The sequence below is a fragment of the Sitophilus oryzae genome, unplaced genomic scaffold (genome assembly GCF_002938485.1).
Source record: "Sitophilus oryzae breed Bouriz unplaced genomic scaffold, Soryzae_2.0 scaffold_1442_pilon_pilon, whole genome shotgun sequence".
In the NCBI taxonomy this organism is placed as follows: domain Eukaryota; kingdom Metazoa; phylum Arthropoda; class Insecta; order Coleoptera; family Curculionidae; genus Sitophilus; species Sitophilus oryzae.
Window position 1 is genome coordinate 5,245,901 of NW_022146107.1, and position 19,545 is coordinate 5,265,445.

Here is a 19,545-nt window from a genome sequence, read left to right on the forward strand (position 1 = left end):
TCATCCCTATACGACGACCAGCACGCTGTTAATACAGAAAATCCAATATAGCTTGGAAAAATGTATAATTCTTTTAGAGCAATATAGCCTGCCTCAAATTTTCTCGGATATAATTTCGATATTATTAAATTTAATATTTCTGCTGATATAACCACAGATTATACAGGTTATAAACTTATCGTCAAAAGCATTATTTTTCGTGGTTCCGATTTTCGGAGTCGAGCACTAATTAGGTTACTAGTTTGCGCACATAGCACGCCCACTTATGGCCTCTAAAATTGTGCACAGCGCCTGACCGGCCCAGTTATTACGCTGTTTAAACGCGAGTTTATTTTTGCGCAGAGGAAATTTTACTCGTTTGCTCATCGTCATAAAAAAACAATTTTCGTACCACAAATTAGGGACAAGATTTTTATCTGTATACATAAAGTATACCTAATCTGTGATATAACCTTAAATTTTAAAAATACACTGAATCGCATTTATGTCAGCATGAGAAAAAACAATATGGCGATATTATTATATAACTTGGTAATATTTGAGGGGTAATTTCATCTCGTTGGAATTTGACTTTCGAAAAATACGTTTGCCAAAAATAAGTTTTTTACGTTAAGCAGTTTAAGCAGAATCGTTAAGAAATTATCTTTTGGAACACCCTGCACGATTTTTTAAAAAATTTCAAAATATGTAAAAAAAAACAAATAAATTATGCTGTCCAAGCTTTTTCCCGAAAGACTAACTGTTTTTTAAATAACAAATATTGTAATATGTGAGGGGCGTTTTCACCCTCTTGGAATTTGAGATTCGAGAAACCCCTCCTTATCGAACCTCTACACCCCACAGTCAATCCGTTTGCCAAAAATCAGCTTTAAACGTCAAGCAGTTTAAGCAGAATCGTGATTAATCAATGACCAGATTTTTCGAAACACCCTGTATACATTTTTAAAAAATCTTAAAATATGTAAAAAAACAAAATAAAATATACGTGTTTAAGCGTTTTTTCGGAAACTTGACCGTTTTTTAAATAAAAAATATTGTAATATTTGAGGGGTGGCTTCACCCTCTTGGAACCGGAGGTTAAATTGGAATCGTTAAACGACCTAAAGCCAAGAGTAAAAACAAAAAAAAAATATTTTATTTAATTGTTAACATTAGGGTAGTTTTACCAATTGTGTATGTGTGGAATTCCACTGATATGTGTTTTAAGTTGTTTGTTAAATTTTTAAAATTTTTTGATTGTATTTTGCTCTCTTAACTTTGTAATGTCCTGAAGATGCAAATAAATTTTGCGAAACGTCGACAAATTTAAAACAAAGGACTTCTGTTGATTTTTTTCGATCCTAATCCAATTAAAAAACACAGTATACTTAAATTTATTAATTAATTTTTTTAAATATTGAATGGTATCGAATAATACTTTAATATATTTATCAATATTTTAAAGTATCGATACTTTATATTCAATACAACCGATACCAAAATATCGATACTGCCTTAGTATCGCATAGCCCTATGAAGAATTTTGTGGGTTCGCCAAAGGCTCCACTGAAAATGGATAGCCGCGAGACAACGCCGTTCGATTGGGCAGGGACTCTGGTCGAGGCTAAATCGCTCGGCTCGAGGCTATAATATGACGAATTTCGCTTGAGGTTGACTCGTCTCGTCCTCGTCTCGGCATATTAGTACGCCTTTTGGAAAGAATTTGCTATAGCCTCGTTTCATACTCGTTTCGGGTTTGTCTCTTACTTGCCTCGGCATATTTATACGCGGCTTTAAAGAAACTTGTAACAATAACAGCGTTTTCAGATGGAGCGGAGCGTCCGCGACTTCGAGCAAGTACCATGAGTTTATATGAACGATTTCACATGGGTCGCGTTTGCTCCGTCCGGATGAGCTATATTTGACAGTTAAAGCAAGGCACAATACGTATACGCAGAAACGCAGAAACTTATGTTACGTCTGCCGTTGCGTTGTGGTGTAAACAAGAGTTGAAGCAAGTATTTTGACGTATACGTTACGTCTGCCGTTGCGTTGTCGTGTAAACAAGAGTTGAAGCAAGTATTTTGACGTACGTAACGCAAATGGTACATTTGTAATTCTAAATTATTTTGTGAAACAATTTATTTAATTTTAAAATTGAAAATGGATATCTATTATTCCATTGATTCTACATTAAATTTATAAAAGTAACATCGAAAACTGAAGAAAATTATAAATTTTATTACAGAAAGTAGTCCTTACAACTTAAAATGCTCTTCATAATAAAAAAATATTGGAAAACAGACACAGCTTTATGATTATTTATTAGATTCCATCTTTTAGAATCCTCATATTATGGTTTTGCCTATAAGAATTAGCATTAAATTAAATAGATTCCAAAATGAGTTTATTATGATGCTTAATATTTTCACACAAAAAAAAATTATTGTAATAAACTAGGACCAGTTCTGTGACACTGGCCCGAAAATTTATGAAATAACTTAATTACTAGCCAGTTGTGGAAACGAGTTGTTTGTGAATTTGTACGTTCGGCATCATTCGGGTGAAAATCGAAACTCCTTCGGCTCGATACGTTTGCGTTTTGTACGTACGTAAAGGCACGTAAAGATACGTATCACGTATCCGTAAACGCAAATGAATTTCACACTGCGCAAGCGTACATGTCAAACGATACGTCTACGTCTACGTCTTTGGCCGTGCTTTAACTGTCTATTGAAAAAAAACGCGCGCGGACGTTCCGCGCATACGGTTATTGGTACGGTCCACTCCGTCTGAAAGCGCCATAAGTTATGTTTACATAGTTTCACAAAAAAAATGTAATTTTGCAATACAGTTTATTAATATTAAATGATTATTACAAAACGATATTATTTTCACAATGAGTTTTGTGAGTTTAGAAATTAAATTTAAATCAGACCAAACTACACATTTTTTGAGTTGTGGTGGCGCCAAATTTTGTCTTTACCCACGACGTATTTTACCCTAGACCCGCCACTGGGATATGGTAAAATTAATATTGTTATTAAATTCACAAATTAATTTTTCAGCGTACAATTAGTCAAAAATAATGAAGATACGTCAATGAGACTTTTGGTGTTTCAGTGGCGTGTCTGATAATCTTTTTTTGTCGTCGCATATAATATGTCACTGAGTTTTACAACTTTTTTACGTAAAAGCCATCCAGCCAAAATCGTTAATTTTATTCTTGGCGCGGTCACTCTAAGCGGGAAAGGCATATAAAAAAGGAAAAAGCCATTAATGCGGCCCTGAACGAAGGACCAAATGTTGCCGTTAAATTTGATGCGGAAATTAAGGCAAACCTCCAGCGAGCAGTGGCTTGCCTGCGCATTAAAACACCCTGGTAATAAATTTATAATGTTTGAGAAATTTGAACAAAAAAAAATATAAAGCATGTTTTTGTTACATCTCAATGTTTCGCCAATATTAAATATTCGATGTTATTTTAACATCAGTGTTAATACATATTTTCAATTTTATTCCTTGACAATTTTGCAATTAAATATGGGCGTTTCTTTAGTTAAAACTGCAATTTTCATTGCAATAAAGTGCCAAAATCACTAAAAAGTCGGAATCGGCAACTTTTCTTATCTTTACTCAATTATTTTGAACAGGAAAGAGATCATGGCGAGTCTTTAGCCTTTAAACTGCGTTAGAGAGGAAAAACTGATATTGTTGCTTAAATTTTTAGTGGCTTTTATTGAAAATACAGAGATCTTCCAGTGTGTTTTAGCTGCGTTCAATATCAGTTCACGGACTGTGAGTAAAATATCACAGAAAGTGAAGAAGAACTTTACATTTCTCAGCTTTCATGTAGAAATTTGCCAACAACTTGGGTGCTACTAAGGTGGTCTGGTATTTCCCCATTTTCCCCACAGAATCTGCATTCCTTGAAGGAATTCCCTGTCTTGTGCTTCATGTTTGTGTTCGCTTCATGTTTGTCTCCATAATGATGGAGACAAACTACACACATCACTTGACCACTTCATTCCTCGTGACTATACTCTGTAGTATTTTTCTATCATACATCGCAGATGTATTATGTACGCCACTGAGCTCGAAGTATGGTATGAAAAGGAAGGAAAAAATCCGAAAATTTAACAGAAGGTCGACAGGGGTGGGCTCACTTCGTCACACTTTTATTAAAACAACTTTTCCTGTAAACATCTTTATTAGGGTGTCGTAAAAAGCGTAAAATTTGCTTATGGAAGTTGGCCGGCCCTACAGAACCCTACACTTCACGGTCCTTTCTGAATTTTGCTTCTTCGGGATAAATTTATTGGCCCTAAACTTTATTGCCCCCGTTGTGGCAAGATGTTTCGGAACATTAGCACTTAGTTATTGATTTTTAGAGTGGAACAAGGGAGATGTTTACGCGGTCGTTGAAAATTATAGAACGAAACTGCAAAATGCTACAAAATATACAGTGTGTGAGGTGCGAGGGGAAGGAAGGAATATACAGGGTGAAACTAAAAGAATTTCGAACTTCCATTATCAAATTTGATTAACACAACGTTTCGGTCAGAACAATCGATTTTTCTTTTCTCTAGTTCATTTCTCATCCAAAATAAAGACCTAACTTACCGGTTTTCCTTTTAATAAAGCCTATTTTTCCAAATCCCCCAAGCTTTGACAGTTGCATCTATCGTCTATCTGAAACAAAAAAAAAACACATTCAAATTATGCAGCAGTGTAATTTAACCGAATTAGTACTTCTATTATGTATTATTATACGATGGGATCGGCATGCCAAACAATTCAACAACCAACCGCATTTATTTATTGCTTTCTATGCTAATTCAGTAACGATCGTAACGACCTCAAGTGGTCATAATTGCTATCACTTAAGACAAGCGATCGGTCCATTTTCTTTGACCTTAAGAACAATAAGACTCTTATGTTCAGAAGAAAAAAGAAATATAATGTAATCTAATAAAGGAGGGCTTTGATAATTTTCAATAATCATAATATTAAACGATGTTTATAAATTTTTTTCAGTTTTTTTTGCTTTCACCACCTTTCTCTTAAAGCCCGGACTACACCTACCGTTTTACCTGTAGCGTATACATTGGAAGTTATACCTGCGGTTTTAGATCAGTTTAGCATTGCGTTTAGTGAATTTGTGAAACGAAAAAACAAGGAATTTTATGGGTAATCTCCATGTTTAACCCTCAACTGGCGTGATGAATTTTTGTAAAGCTTATGGCGTGCTGGGGCCCGACAGACCCCAATTTTTTTTCAGTTTAAAATACACGATGAACAGATTTTATAAAAAGATTGTTATTTTAACACTATTTACATTATATTCAAACTTGTAAACAAACAATTTCATTAATTTTCAACAAATTATTAAGAACGGACACAAAAATAAAGTAAAACGCATTTTTTAGGAATTTTTGACAAACAGAAATATAACTTGGCTAAGAAACCCATAGAAATTAAAAACATATACATATATTTTATGATTTTACCGTATTATTAAAAGTACAAACAACTGAAATGTGAAGCCAAAGTAATAAACATAAATTATTTTCAACAAAACAGTAAAACTTCAATGTACAGGGTGTCCCACTAAGAATAGCTCTCGGCTGTATCTCGGAAAGTATTAGCCGTAGGGGCTGCGGAAAAAAATATTTATAACTAAAGAGGCTATGGGAAATTGCTGGAAATTATTTTCAAGTTTGTAGAGCGACCGCCAGGGGGCACAACTGCAACAAAACATGAGAAAATGGAGTTTTCACACAATTTTGCCTAGATAAGGTGTACTATAAGTAATAGCTTCATAATCTTCAGTAAATTTTGAATAATTTTTGTTAAAGCCATTTTCCCCTATCTACCAAAATAAAGTGGTGGGGGAAGGTTAGATCTGTTTTTATTTAAATATTAATAACTCTGGACTGGATGATCAGAATCCAACAAGCGAGGGGTCGGTTAAAAGAGCGTTTCTTACTCTGTATTGTACCATATAAACAATAATAATAAGCTTTTGAACGTAGACGCTAGAGGGCGTTGTTTTGCAATTTAACAAACATTGCGCGTTTTTTCAAAAAAATAAAATGCAATACTATATGTAATTTTAGTTGATAGTAAAGAGTAGTAAAAGCTTAAAAAGTCAGCGAAAATCGCATCTTGATATCTTCTTTCAAACCGAAGATATCAACACAATTATAATAAATACCAAAAAATAAGCCCTTAATAACCTTATTTTTACAACACGGTATCAGTAGCCCTCTTAATTATGCCCATTATAACAAAAAAAAATAAGATAGAAACAGTTTATTTTAAAATCGACGAAATACCAGAATACCATAATACCAGAGATTAATATCTAATAATTATTAAGATATTAATAACAGTGAACAAGAAACGATGATTCAGTGAAGTCATGGTAGGCTTTGGAAAAAAGTTGCTTTTGACATAATAGTATAAACGTCAAATTGTTATTAGATCAACATTTTGATAGTCTTATCAGCGTTTTTTTATCTTTTAATTGCTTTTTCAAAATGCCAACAACTTCAACTATTCCAAATAATAAAGGCATTTTGAAAAATCAATTAAAAGATAAAAAAAAACGCTGATAAGACTATCAAAATGTTGATCTAATAACAATTTGACGTTTATACTATTACGTCAAAAGTAACTTTTTTCCAAAGCCTACCATGACTTCACTGAATCATCGTTTCTTGTTCACTGTTATTAATATCTTAATTATTAGATATTAATACGTCTGGTATTATGGTATTCTGGTATTTCGTCGATTTTAAAAGAAACTAACTGTTTCTATCTTATTTTTTTGTTAGAATGGGCATAATTAAGAGGACTACTGATACCGTGTTGTAAAAATAAGGTAATTAAGGGCTTATTTTTTGGTATTTATTATAATTTTACTAATATCTTCGGTTGGAAAGAAGATATCAAGATGCGGTTTTCGCTGACTTTTTAGCTTTTACTACTATTTACTATCAGCTAAAATTACATATGCTACTGTATTTAATTTTTTTGAAAAAACGCGCAATGTTTTTTAAAATGCAAGACAACGCCCCCTAGCGTGTACGTTCAAAAGCTTATTATTATTGTTTATATGGTACAATATAGAGTAAGAAACGCTCTTTTTTATCTCGAAAACTATTAGAGATATTTACAAGCAAGAAAAATTCAACTTAGGAAATAACGGACACCCTCCTGCAACATTACGCTGAAAATAATTTAAGACAGATGGATCAGGTGCCTTTATGCAAAAATCCAAATTTTCAAAAAAAATCCTATCACCGTGAATCACCCTGTATAAAATTACAAACATAAATACCAAATTAGTACATTAGTATGAAACTTATGAATCAATGAATATTCATTAATTAAATAATTTTTTGCGCCATTTTCATAAAATTTACGATAAAAAATAACAACATTAAAAATATTTCAATATGCTTCTCCATATACAGGATTAATGTAATTTTAATAACTACTGAAAACCGTCAAATTTAAATAAACAGTCTATAAAATAAAAGGCAATAAATTTATTTATCTAGATAATTATTATTATAAATATCGTTAAAATATAATGAATGCGGTTAATTTAAAATTCTTCGTATTATTAATATTATTGGTATATAGTTATAATTTAAATTATTAATATAAATTTATTTTTTCTCATTAAATAGGTACAACAAAAGCTAAAAAGCTTCAACGTAAACAATTTAAACAAAGTTTAAATTCGATTTGGATTTAATAATGTCGATAATACTGTTACGTTTTTCGTCGGTTCCGTGTGGATAGAAAGTCACATTTTATTTACACTAAGTAACAAACAATATCGATTAAAAGACTTAAAAGAATTATATACAAACTATTTATAACTATTTATCTAGAAAGAATTTATTTTGAATTTAGCGCGACAACTGTACTCGTCTATTTATTTCTGTCCTCTTCAGGCTCCAGCCGTCGAATCTTATATCCACAGCTAAAGAGTTTCTCGAATAATCCATAGAGCATTAGGTGCATAGAGAAGGTTTCGAATGTTCTCGTATGTACAGGGTGTCCCATTTTGGTTGAAATCTTACGGTATCTCCGTTATTAGTGAAGATAGAAGGGTGCGGTTTGCACAAACCTGTTTCACTTTTTTGTCAAACGGAAGATGCCGTAAACAAAATTTTCATAGCCCTCTTCGTTTCCGAGCTACAGGGTCTTTTTGAAAATTTTGCAATTTGGGACACCTCCTGTATCTCTGTTATTGTTAAAGCTATCGAGAAGGTGAAAACTGTTTATTGTAGAACTTTATACGTAGAATACAGTGGCGTAGTCTGGTTTTCTACCAAAAAAATATTTTTGAAAATATGAACTAAAGTTATGTTTTTTTAAATGGAACACCCTGTATATTTATAAATCATATGATCTGTCTTGCCATAAGCTTCTCAAAAATATATATCACTCTATATTTATTTTCACTATTTACTGCAATATTTAAAAGTTTTTATTAAAAGATCATATTTATTAGTAGGCCATGATTGATAATAAAAGAAACTAAAGAATTATTAAAAGTATACTGCTATCTGTCTCTTGTTTTATTTTGGGAGCCGCTAATAAATTCTTTATATATTAGGGAAACTTAACTCTCTACCGCTATTTGTAAATCTTGGAATACGTGTATACGTAAGAATAATCTATCGTATCGGAAATTTTAGATATTCCTTTAGCTAATTTACGTGAAATATACTTTCAGCAAGATGGGGAACATTCCCCCTCATAACTATGGAAATATTAGAATACTGTTAAATTATTATTTTTCAAATCAATGAATTGGAACCAATGAACGCATATTGATAGCCTCCTCGATTCCCGGATTTCGCCGTTCTCGATTTCTGATTTTGGGGATTTTTGAAATACGAAATATATCGTGGGCACTACAACAATGTCGAACACCTGAAAAATGCTTTAATAATTCAAGATTTAGATATTTGCAAACCCATCCCGTTATAAAAAAAAGAAAAATATATTCACAGTTTCAGTGGTAACAGTTATTTCAAAAGTAAAATATATCAATCCCAAATAAATTTTAATATGTGTATATTTTAGTAAACACCATTTTGGATTTTTTGTTACTTATCACGGCCTACTAATAAGAAAATGATATATTTTAAATATTGCAGTAAATAGTGAAAATAAATATAGAGTGATATATATTTTTGAGAAGCTCATAGCAAGACAGATCATATGATTTATAAATATACAGGGTGTTCCATTTGAAAAAACATAACTTTAGTTCATATTTTCAAAAATATTTTTTTGGTAAAAAAACAGACTACGGCACTGTATTCTACGTAAAAAGTTCTACAATAAACAGTTTTCACCTTCTCGATAGCTTTAACAATAACAGAGATACAGGAGGTGTCCCAAATTGCAAAATTTTCAAAAAGACCCTGTAGCTCGGAAACGAAGAGGGCTATGAAAATTTTGTTTGCAGCATCTTCCGTTTGACGAAAAAGTGGGACAGGTTTGTGCAAACCGCACCCTTCTATCTTCACTAATAACGTAGATACCCTATGATTTCAACCAAAATGGGACACCCTGTACTACTCCATTCCAGTGGAGCTCGTTTTTTCTCGAACGTTCGAATGAATCATTACGGTGTCTATTCTTTAATGCGATGTTAAGGTCATCTGAGGGGGGACATATAGTTAGGTTAGGTCGAGTCCACACGGGTCCGTAACAATACTAATAAATTATCTACTAAATTATTAGAAAAAGCCTCATTTACACTGACAGGATCATTCAGTTCTACAACAAAAATGTCGTTTTGCCTAAACTGGAGAAAATATAAATAAATTTACAAAATATAATACGGATATTTTAAAGCATCTTTAATTAAAAATATAGTAGAAAAATTATTACTAACCTAACCTTTGTAGTTTTGTAGTCCAAGAAAATAAGCCTTCAAATACTTAGTAGGTACAAAAGAAAAATAATACAAATACAAATAAACTTAAATACAAATACAAGTTTTGATAAAAATTTGAATTTTTGATATACATAAGTTACTTTAAAACATCTAAAAACGATTTGTGAAAGATTTTTTTGAAATTCACCACCGTGAAGGGGTGAAATAAATAATTAAAGTGAGTTTTTCAAAATTTTGGAGAAACAGTATGGACTAGGAAAAAAGTTGAAATAAAAGATTATAGAGCGTCAAATTTACATAAAAATTATCTCTATACTTTTTAGCACAAATCAATATTAACCGAGATAAGAGTGACTAGCAGCTGCAATCGACCTATTTTAGTATATAAAAAATAGAAAATAGTATGCATTTATAAAACTGACAAGACTGTAACTGAAAAGAAAAATAAAAGATCCAGACAATTATAACACAGAAAGGAAAAACAACCTAATTTGCTCAAAATCAAACATTGTTCAAAACTTTCAAAGAAACTTTTTTCCTTTTTTTATTCTTTTCTTACAATTCCAGAGATTTGTTCGCTCGAGATAATTCGTTCTCAAATGGTCCCTGGAACAACTTTGTCAACAACATTTTTTCTCGTTCCTTCGAAATTACAAAAGTAATTCCCCAAAAGGGCGCTCTTCATCTAGCGAAAAAATACATATTTTATTAAACTGTTAGAAGAACTTGAAGAAGAAATTTTTTGTTGGTATTAAAAAAAGCTGAAGAAGCACGACAAGTGTTACTTTTTATCAAAGAGACAGAAATTTTAAGAACTTTTTTGTACCCTCTCAATTCATTCAACATCCCTCTAAATTTTTAGTTTATTGTCTAAAAAAATAACAGACCATTGTAAACGCTTAATATTCACAATCAACCTTGTCCCAAAGACGATTTATTTCCCATTAAATTACATGGGAATTTGCCACTTTTTGCAAATTTTTTTTTTCTCTCGATGTTGTTCTCTCGCAGCCATGGCAATCATATATTCTTCTACAGAACTGAAGGCTCTACAGAAAAGGTCTCTTACAATTTTTCGATAAACCTATTCATTCAAAAGTTATTCACGGTCAAAGTTAACCACTCGCTAAATTTTCAAGTCTAATGAAGTTTAAACTATTTAAGTATTAATAAATTGTACTGAAGCTGTGGTTGGTTCCTTGTGAAACATCGTTGAAATATTAGTATTTTAATAAAGCACGCTTTTAGATGTTTCAAAAAACTTTTAATAAGAGTAACTTTAACTCTACATATATGTTTCGGCTTGTTAGGCCTTTTTCAAGAGTTTTTTAAGAACTTAAAAATTAATTTCTTAAAAACTCTTGAAAAATTGTAACAAGCCGGTTTCGTATTATGTAGAGTTAAAGTTACTCTTATTAAAAGTTTTTTGAAACATCTAAAAGCGTGCTTTATTAAAATATGAATATTTAAGTATTGCTCATTTATTTTAATAAACATTCTTTAGTTGGATTTTGATATTCTTCTATCTTTCTTTTTGATAACCTTCTTATACTCGCTTACAGTCTGATCACATATTGTTTTGGTTTGGTTTCGTATATTTTTCATTTTATTGATTTTATGGAAAGCACTGTTCATTAAAATGTTGTGTCCTATGTTATGCCTTGTTTCTCTCTACAATTTCCTGTCTCACAATGTACCGTTTGTATCGGGGACGGGATCATAGTTTCATAGTTGTCGATTTTCGAAAGAAATCAGTACATGTATATTATTTCGTATATTTTTCATTTTATTGATTTTTATGGAAAGCACTGTTCATTAAAATGTTGTATCCTATGTTATAAGGCTTGTTTCTCTCTACAATTTCCTGTCTCACAATGTACCAACATGTATATTATTTCGTATATTTTCATTTTATTGATTTTATGGAAAGCACTGTTCATTAAAATCTTGTATCCTATGTTATAGGGCTTGTTTCTCTCTACAATTTCCTGTCTCACAATGTACCGTTTGTGTCCGGGAAGGGTTCACAGTTTCATAGTTGGTCGATTTTCGAAAGAAATCAGTACATGTATATTATTTCGTATATTTTTCATTTTATTGATTTTATGGAAAGCACTGTTCATTAAAATGTTGCATCCTATGTTATAGGGCCTGTTTCTCTCTACAATTTCCTGTCTCACAATGTACCGTTTGTGTCGGGGACGGGATCATAGTTTCATAGTTGTCGATTTTCGAAAGAAATCAGTACATGTACATTATTTCGTATATTTTTCATTTTATTGATTTTATGGAAAGCACTGTTCATTAAAATGTTGTATCCTATGTTATAGGGCTTATTTCTCTCTACAATTTCCTGTTTCACAATGCACCGTTTGTGTCCGGGAAGGAATCATAGTTTCATAGTTGTCGATTTTCGAAAGAAATCAAGTATATGTATATTATTTCGTATATTTTTCATTTTATTCGTTTTATGGAAAGCACTGTTTATTAAAATGTTGTATCTTATGTTATAGGGCTTGTGTCTCTCTACAATTTCCTGTTTCACAATGTACCGGTTGTGTCCGGGAAGGATTCATAGTTGTCGATTTTCGAAAGAGATCAGTACATGTATCATCGTATATTTTTCATTTTATTGATTTTATGGAAAGCACTGTTCATTAAAATGTTGTATCCTATATTATAGGGCTTGTTTCTCTCTACAATTTCCTGTCTCACAATGTACCCTTTGTGTCGGAGAAGGGATCATAGTTTCATAGTTGTCGATTTTCGAAAGAAATCAGAACATGTATATTATCTCGTATATTTTTCATTTTATTGATTTTATGGAAAGCACTGTTCATTAAAATGTTGCATCCTATGTTATAAGTTGTTAATGTTGTATCCTAAGTTAATATAGACAATTTAACAGCTCTTTCTGCAGTATCATTAACTACTCTCAAATTTTTCACAATTTTTAAGCCTCTCAATTAATCAATATTAAACGTTGTAAAAAATTGTAACGAATTTGAATTTATGAAATTATCAATGTTTTTATTTATAACCCATTTAAAATCATCCTGATTAATAATGCAGCGGTTAGAAATATCGAACTCTTCGTCATTATTCAATTTTAAAGCTTCAACCATTTTCTGCCTGATACATATAATAAGTATATAGAATTAACTACCTGTCATGTATTCAATTGTTTTTTATGATTCAAAATTGTTTATCATAGTATCATGAAAGTTGCTTTTTTTCAAATAATAGATTAAATTTCTCAAAAATAATCTTAATTTTGTTAAAAAAGTTGAAAAAATTAGGAATTTACCGAGTGGTTAACTTTAACCGTGAATAACTTTTGAAGGAGTAGGATTATCGAAAAATTGTAAGAGACCTTTTCTGTAGAGCGTTCAATTCTGTAGAAGAATATATGACTGTCATGGCTGCGAGAGAACAAGTTCGAGAGAAAAAAAAAATATTTGCAAAAAGTGGCAAATTCCCATGTAATTTAAATGGGAAATTTTAGTTTACAATGGTCTGTTATTTTTTTAGACAATAAACTAAAAATTTAGAGGGCGTCGTGAAACAAATGATCAACTTGGTAAATAACGGACACCCTAATGCACAATATATCTTAAAAGGCTTAAAAGAATATTAAAAATATTCGAAGGGGATAGCTAAACTGCTGACAAGGTCGCGTTTAGATTTAATCGTCTTTTTCTTGGCCGGACAATAGAACCGCTACTTTAGGTCAGTGCCGTACCAATTATTGACCACAAAGCGGATTAAAAATAGCATTTATTAAACTGGTCTAAAACCGTCTATTGTAATGCATATTTAACCGATCTTTATAGTGACCGTACCATACCGTAAGCTTCAGTAGCTTTCTAGAACAGACAGTCAAACACGTGGTATTGATTATGGTACTATATTGGTTTAACAGAGCGTTAGCTTTAAAGTAATTTTACAAAAAAATATTGATACATCATAGATCAATCAGAAACTTGTAAAAATAAGATATTTTTGCATAGTTTCACAAAAAAAATGTAATTTTGCAAAACAGTTTATTAATATTAAGTGATTATTACTAAACGATATTATTTTCACAATGAGTTTGGTGAGTTTAAAAATTAAATTTAAATCAGAAATACAATCTTGTAGTAAAATTACACGTCTTTAGGCATATTCAAGAAACTTGTGAATTTACCATAATGTATTTAGTAAAAAATGACGCCACGCTACGTGACTTCTTATGAAGCTGACGTGTCGTTAGAGGAAAGATGAAGAAATAAACCACGATTTAAATTTGGCGGGCATGTTTGGAAAATGAACGGGCGACTTACAACACAACACACAATTGTGGGTTGGAAGTTGGAGAGTTGCACGGTCTGGCTAGACGCAAGTGACTATACAGGGTTGTTCACCACATACGACACGGAGTATTGTAGCTAAACGATGATTTTATACATGAATTTATACAAATTGTAAGTTTTGAGTTCGATGAAGGACTATTAGAGGTACAATTTAAAAATAATTTTACAAGATACAGAGTGTCCCAAATAAGTAAAAAATATCAAAGTTGTATTTTTTTAAATGGAACACCCTGTATATTATTTCATTTTTAGTTTCTACGATTAAAATAAAGGTAAATTTGATTAAGGTTTATTATACTTAAACCTTACCGTTTTTGAAATATTTTCAATTTTGTGAAATTGCAGTAAAAATTTTAAGGCTTCATTTCTCCAAGGGTATCAAAGTTTTAATACTAAATATTTACTGAAGTTTATTTATTGATCAGTTATTTTGTTGCAATAATAAAAATAATACTACCTTATACAGAGTGCCTAAAAATTTATTTTATATAATTATTAGCTTCAAACGGCAATAACTTGTTTAATTTAAACGGAACACCTTGTATATTTTACGAGAATCAGATGCACAATTTAATTGCCCATCAAATTATATTATACCATTTTTTACCTATCTCTTTAAATTTCCGTAGAAAATGCATTTTTTTGTAATTTAGAACTTATTTATCAATATACCCATGGAATATTGACATTTTAGATTATTTTTAAAGATGTACCAAATTTTTAAAGAGTACAGATACTAATATTGTCGATATAATTTGTTTATTTTATTAAAAAATAAAAAAACTGTTTAAATATTTGTTAAAGGGGACCAATTAATATAATTCCAGTATTCAAACTACATTAACTGACTGTTTGCGTTGATTAATAATAATTGCTCCAAATACTAAAAAACTGAATTTTGTGTGGGTATTAGGCAGTGTGATAAAAAGAAACACCTTAAAAATGATATTTCATTTTTAAATAAATACTTATTTATAACAACAGAGACTTTAATTTTGATAACTTATTATTATATTGATTTCTGACTCAAATCCACATTTATTTAGAATAATTTATTAACGAACACAATTAAGTATGTAATTAATTAGTATATGGGCGGAAATAATGGTGTTATATTTAATTAATGGTATACTCTTTTATAAAGATTTAAATAGTTTTCTTTTTGCATACAAATGGGCTAGTAATATTATCGTTTTGCTAAAAACGATAATATTACTAGCCTGTACATTTTGTACATTTGTTGCTTTAAAAACAATCTAAAATGTCAATATTCCAGGGGTATATTGACAAATAGGGTCTAAATTATAAGAAAATGCATTTTCTACGAAAACTTGAAGGGATAGGTAAAAAATGGTATAATGCAATTTGATAGACAACTAAATTGTGCATCTGATTCTCCTAAAATATACAGGGCGTTCCATTTAAATTAAAGAAGTTATTGGCGTTTAAAGCTAGAAATTATTTAAAATAAATTTTTAGACACTCTGTATAAGGTAGTATTATTTTTATTATTGCAACACAATAACTGATCAACTTCAGTAAATATTTAGTATTAAAAACTTTGATACCCTTGGAGAAATGAAGCCTTGAAATTTTTACTGCAATTTCCCAAAATTGAAAATATTTCAAAAACGGTAAGGTTTAAGTATAATAAACCTTAATCAAATTTACCTTTATTTTAATCGTAGAAACTAAAAATGTAATAATATACAGGGTGTTCCATTTAAAAAATACAACTTTGATATTTTTTACTTATTTGGGACACTCTGTATCTTGTCAAATTATTTTTAAATTGTACCTCTAATAGTCCTTCATCGAACCCAAAACTTGAAATTTGTAAAAATATAATCGTTTAGCTACAATACTCCGTGTCGTATGTGGTGAACAACCCTGTATATACTAAATGCGTTGAAGTGCGCTTGCGTAGAAAAAATCCGTATGTTGGTCAGAATGTTTGTAAAAATGAATTCAAATCGTCAACTCAGTAGAAAAAAAATGTAGGAAAATAACAGAAATTTACCGAACTTATTTGAAATTAGTTAATTAAGTACTGCACAAGAATATAAGCTCAAAAATAATAAGTACATTAAGGTGCGTACTCACTAGAGCATTTTGCTCCGAACGAACCAAACGAGCCGAGTGCGCAGAGCCGAATTCGGCAAGTGAATACGTGTTCGCGAGCAAAATTTCAATGGAGTGGAATAGAGAAAAGTGCCTTCAGTTAATAGACATTTATGAACAATATCCAGTGCTTTGGAATAATAAAGTTAAGAAGTTTGATGCGTGCAGGCAGATAGATGAGATCATGGGATGTGCTTCTGGAGAAGCAAAGAAAAAAATTGAAAGTCTTCTGGCAAGTTTTAGAAGGGAGAAGGCGAAAGGAAAAAAATCTATTGGAAGGGAAAATGTACATTTACACAAATTATAACGAATATAACAATAAAGCTTGTTTTTTAATGGAAAGATTTGGCAAATGTCACATGATTTCTAACCTAGCTGTAAAGAAGCAATCACGTGAAAAATATAGATAGAGATTCAAAGCGCGAATAAAAATTAAATACAACTGAACGTGGGAACACAGCGAACGCAACAAGCCACTCTGAACATGGCGATCTTTTCCTTATTGAGTTCGTTCGTGCGCGCTCGATTCGCTTTAGTACGCACCTTTAGAATAAACTACTATGCATTCAATTGTTTTCTATGATTCAAAATTGTTTATCATGGTATCATGGAAATTGCTTTTTATTCAAATAATAGATTAAATTTTTTAAAAATAATCATAATTTTGTCAAAAAAGTTGAAAAATTTAGGAATTTACTGAGTGGTTAACTTTAACCGTGAATAACTTTTAAAGGAGTAGGTTTATTAAAAAATTATAAGAGACATTTTTTATAGAGCATTCAGTTCTGTACAAAAATACGTATGGTTACGTTATGGCTGCCGATCGAGAGTATTAATTAAATAATATTATTATAATTAATAATTCCCATGTAATTGAAATGGGAGATGAATCGTCTTTGGGACACGGTTTATTGTGAATATTAAAGGTTTACAATAGTCTGTTATTTTTTTTTAGATAATAAACTAAAAATTTAGAGGGCGTCGTGAGAAAAATGATCAACTTGGTAAATAACGGACACTCTAATGACCATTCTAATCAGTTAAATAAAGAGTCAATAAACGAAATATAAAATTTATTGAAAATTTTGTTTGCATTGGGTTTATTTGTTAATACCAGTCATTTTTTTTTGTTAATTTCATTTTTTGTAGCAAATATTTTTCGCTTTTTTCAATATCGACCAAATTTATTGGGTTATTGCCGCATACGGGCATATTCAATTTGCATATAGTTTATTCATTAAAGCCGGCTTACGAGCTGATAAAACACAAAAGCGGATATTTTTTAAACTATTTTCAATCGAACTCGAAATAAAACAAACTGAAACGGCGGAATTTTATTTGATAAATTGAAAAAAATATTTGTTAAATATTTTTCATTACTGTTTCCTGTACGTGGCACACATTCCCGTTTTTGTTGCCTGCTAATTGCCAGGATTATGTGTTGCATATGGAATTGACTTTTTAAAATTAGTCTCGAATTTAAAAAAAAAATTCTGTGTGTTTTATGTGTGACCATGTTTTCATATTTTCATATACTTAGTGAAACTTCTTACTAACAGCTATTAAAATGAAGAATTTGAAGGGCATATTTGAAAAAGTGTAGCTTGAAATTTTAAAAAGGTAATAAATTAAAAATTAATTAATAATTTGATTCACTTTCACAAAATTTGTATTAAAACAGTAACATTTTTGATGGACTGATACAAATACACGTCGTGTCACTACGAATTTCTAAGCTGTGTAGGCTGTTAGTAGATGGCACAGATCGTTACTACTTTTCGTCTCGCTAACTCGTGTGTCACGGCTTTGAATTTTTACTCCCAGCGCGCAGATCGTTACCACTTTTCGTCTCACTACCTCGTGTGTCATTGCTTTGAATTTTTACTCCCAGTGCGCAGATCGTTACCACTTTTAGTCACGCTAGCTCGTGTGTCACAGCTTTGAATTTTTAGTCCCAGCGCACAGATCGTTACCACTTTTCGTCTCGCTAGCACGTGTGTTACGGCTTTGAATTTTTACACCCAGCGCGCATATCGTTACCACTTTTCGTCTCGCTAGCTCATGTGTCACGGATTTGTATTTTTACTACCAGCGCGCAGATCGTTACTATTTTTCGTCTCGCTAGATCATGTCTCACGGCTTTGAATTTTTACTCTCAGCGCTTAGATCGTTACCACTCGTGTGTCATTGCTTTGAATTTTTACTCCCAGTGCGCAGATCGTTACCACTTTTAGTCACGCTAGCTCGTGTGTCACGGCTTTGAATTTTTAGTCCCAGCGCACAGATTGTTACCACTTTTCGTCTCGCTAGCACGTGTTACGGCTTTGAATTTTTACACCCAGCGCGCAGATCGTTACTATTTTTCGTCTCGCTAGATCATGTCTCACGGCTTTGAATTTTTACTCCCAGCGCTTAGATCGTTACCACTTTTCGTCTCGCTAGCTCGTGTGTCATGGCTTTAAATTTTGAGTCCCAGCGCGCAGGTCCTTATGACTTTTCGTCTCGCTAACTGACTGATAGTGATGAGCATTACGATCCTTTTTAGTGAATCGAATCAGGCGATTCAATTTCTAATGACTTTTGAACGAACGAGCCGTAGAAACAAATTAGTCGCATTGTGACCCGATTCAATTCTTATGACCCGTTCGTTCGTTCAAATTGTATGGATCCGTCCTGGCCACGACTCATGTTACTCGTTCAAATAAACGACTCGTTCAATCTTTGCCCACCTCTACTACCCAATAACAATGCCACAAATTAGCAATACAGCGATTTTACAAACGAGTTGTAAAACTAAAGAACGGATGGTAAATTTACTACAATAATCGGTGGCAAGAAATAACCCTCAATATTGTTATTAAATTCTCAAATTAATTTTTTCAGTGTACACTATTTTTTTTTGACACCCTGTATAGGACACTGTGTATATCGTAAAGAAAATTATAAATTATATATTAAGTTTCTAAATAAAAATGAATGTTTGCCGAAACTGAAGTTTAGATGGGCATACACGGGCGACTCTGCAGGAAGGAATCAATCAAGTTTGGCAAGCGTTTCGGCAATATAGGTATGCCGGTGTATGGATAATTTGGCCGGAAGATCCGATCTATAGAGCGACTTTCCGGCAGCGTCCTCGACTATCCAGAGAATTTTGATTTG

The 19,545-nt window shown here is 31.6% G+C and overlaps 1 protein-coding gene across 2 annotated transcripts in view; it reads right to left on the reverse strand.

Moving 5' to 3' along the window:
* Positions 1–19,545, reverse strand: part of LOC115877117 — a 246,114-nt gene that overhangs the window by 48,617 nt on the left and 177,952 nt on the right. For both annotated transcript variants that reach the window (XM_030893222.1, XM_030893223.1), the window contains one exon: positions 4,603–4,671. The gene's annotated coding sequence lies outside the window, so the exon portion shown is untranslated. The remainder of the gene's footprint in view (positions 1–4,602; positions 4,672–19,545) is intronic.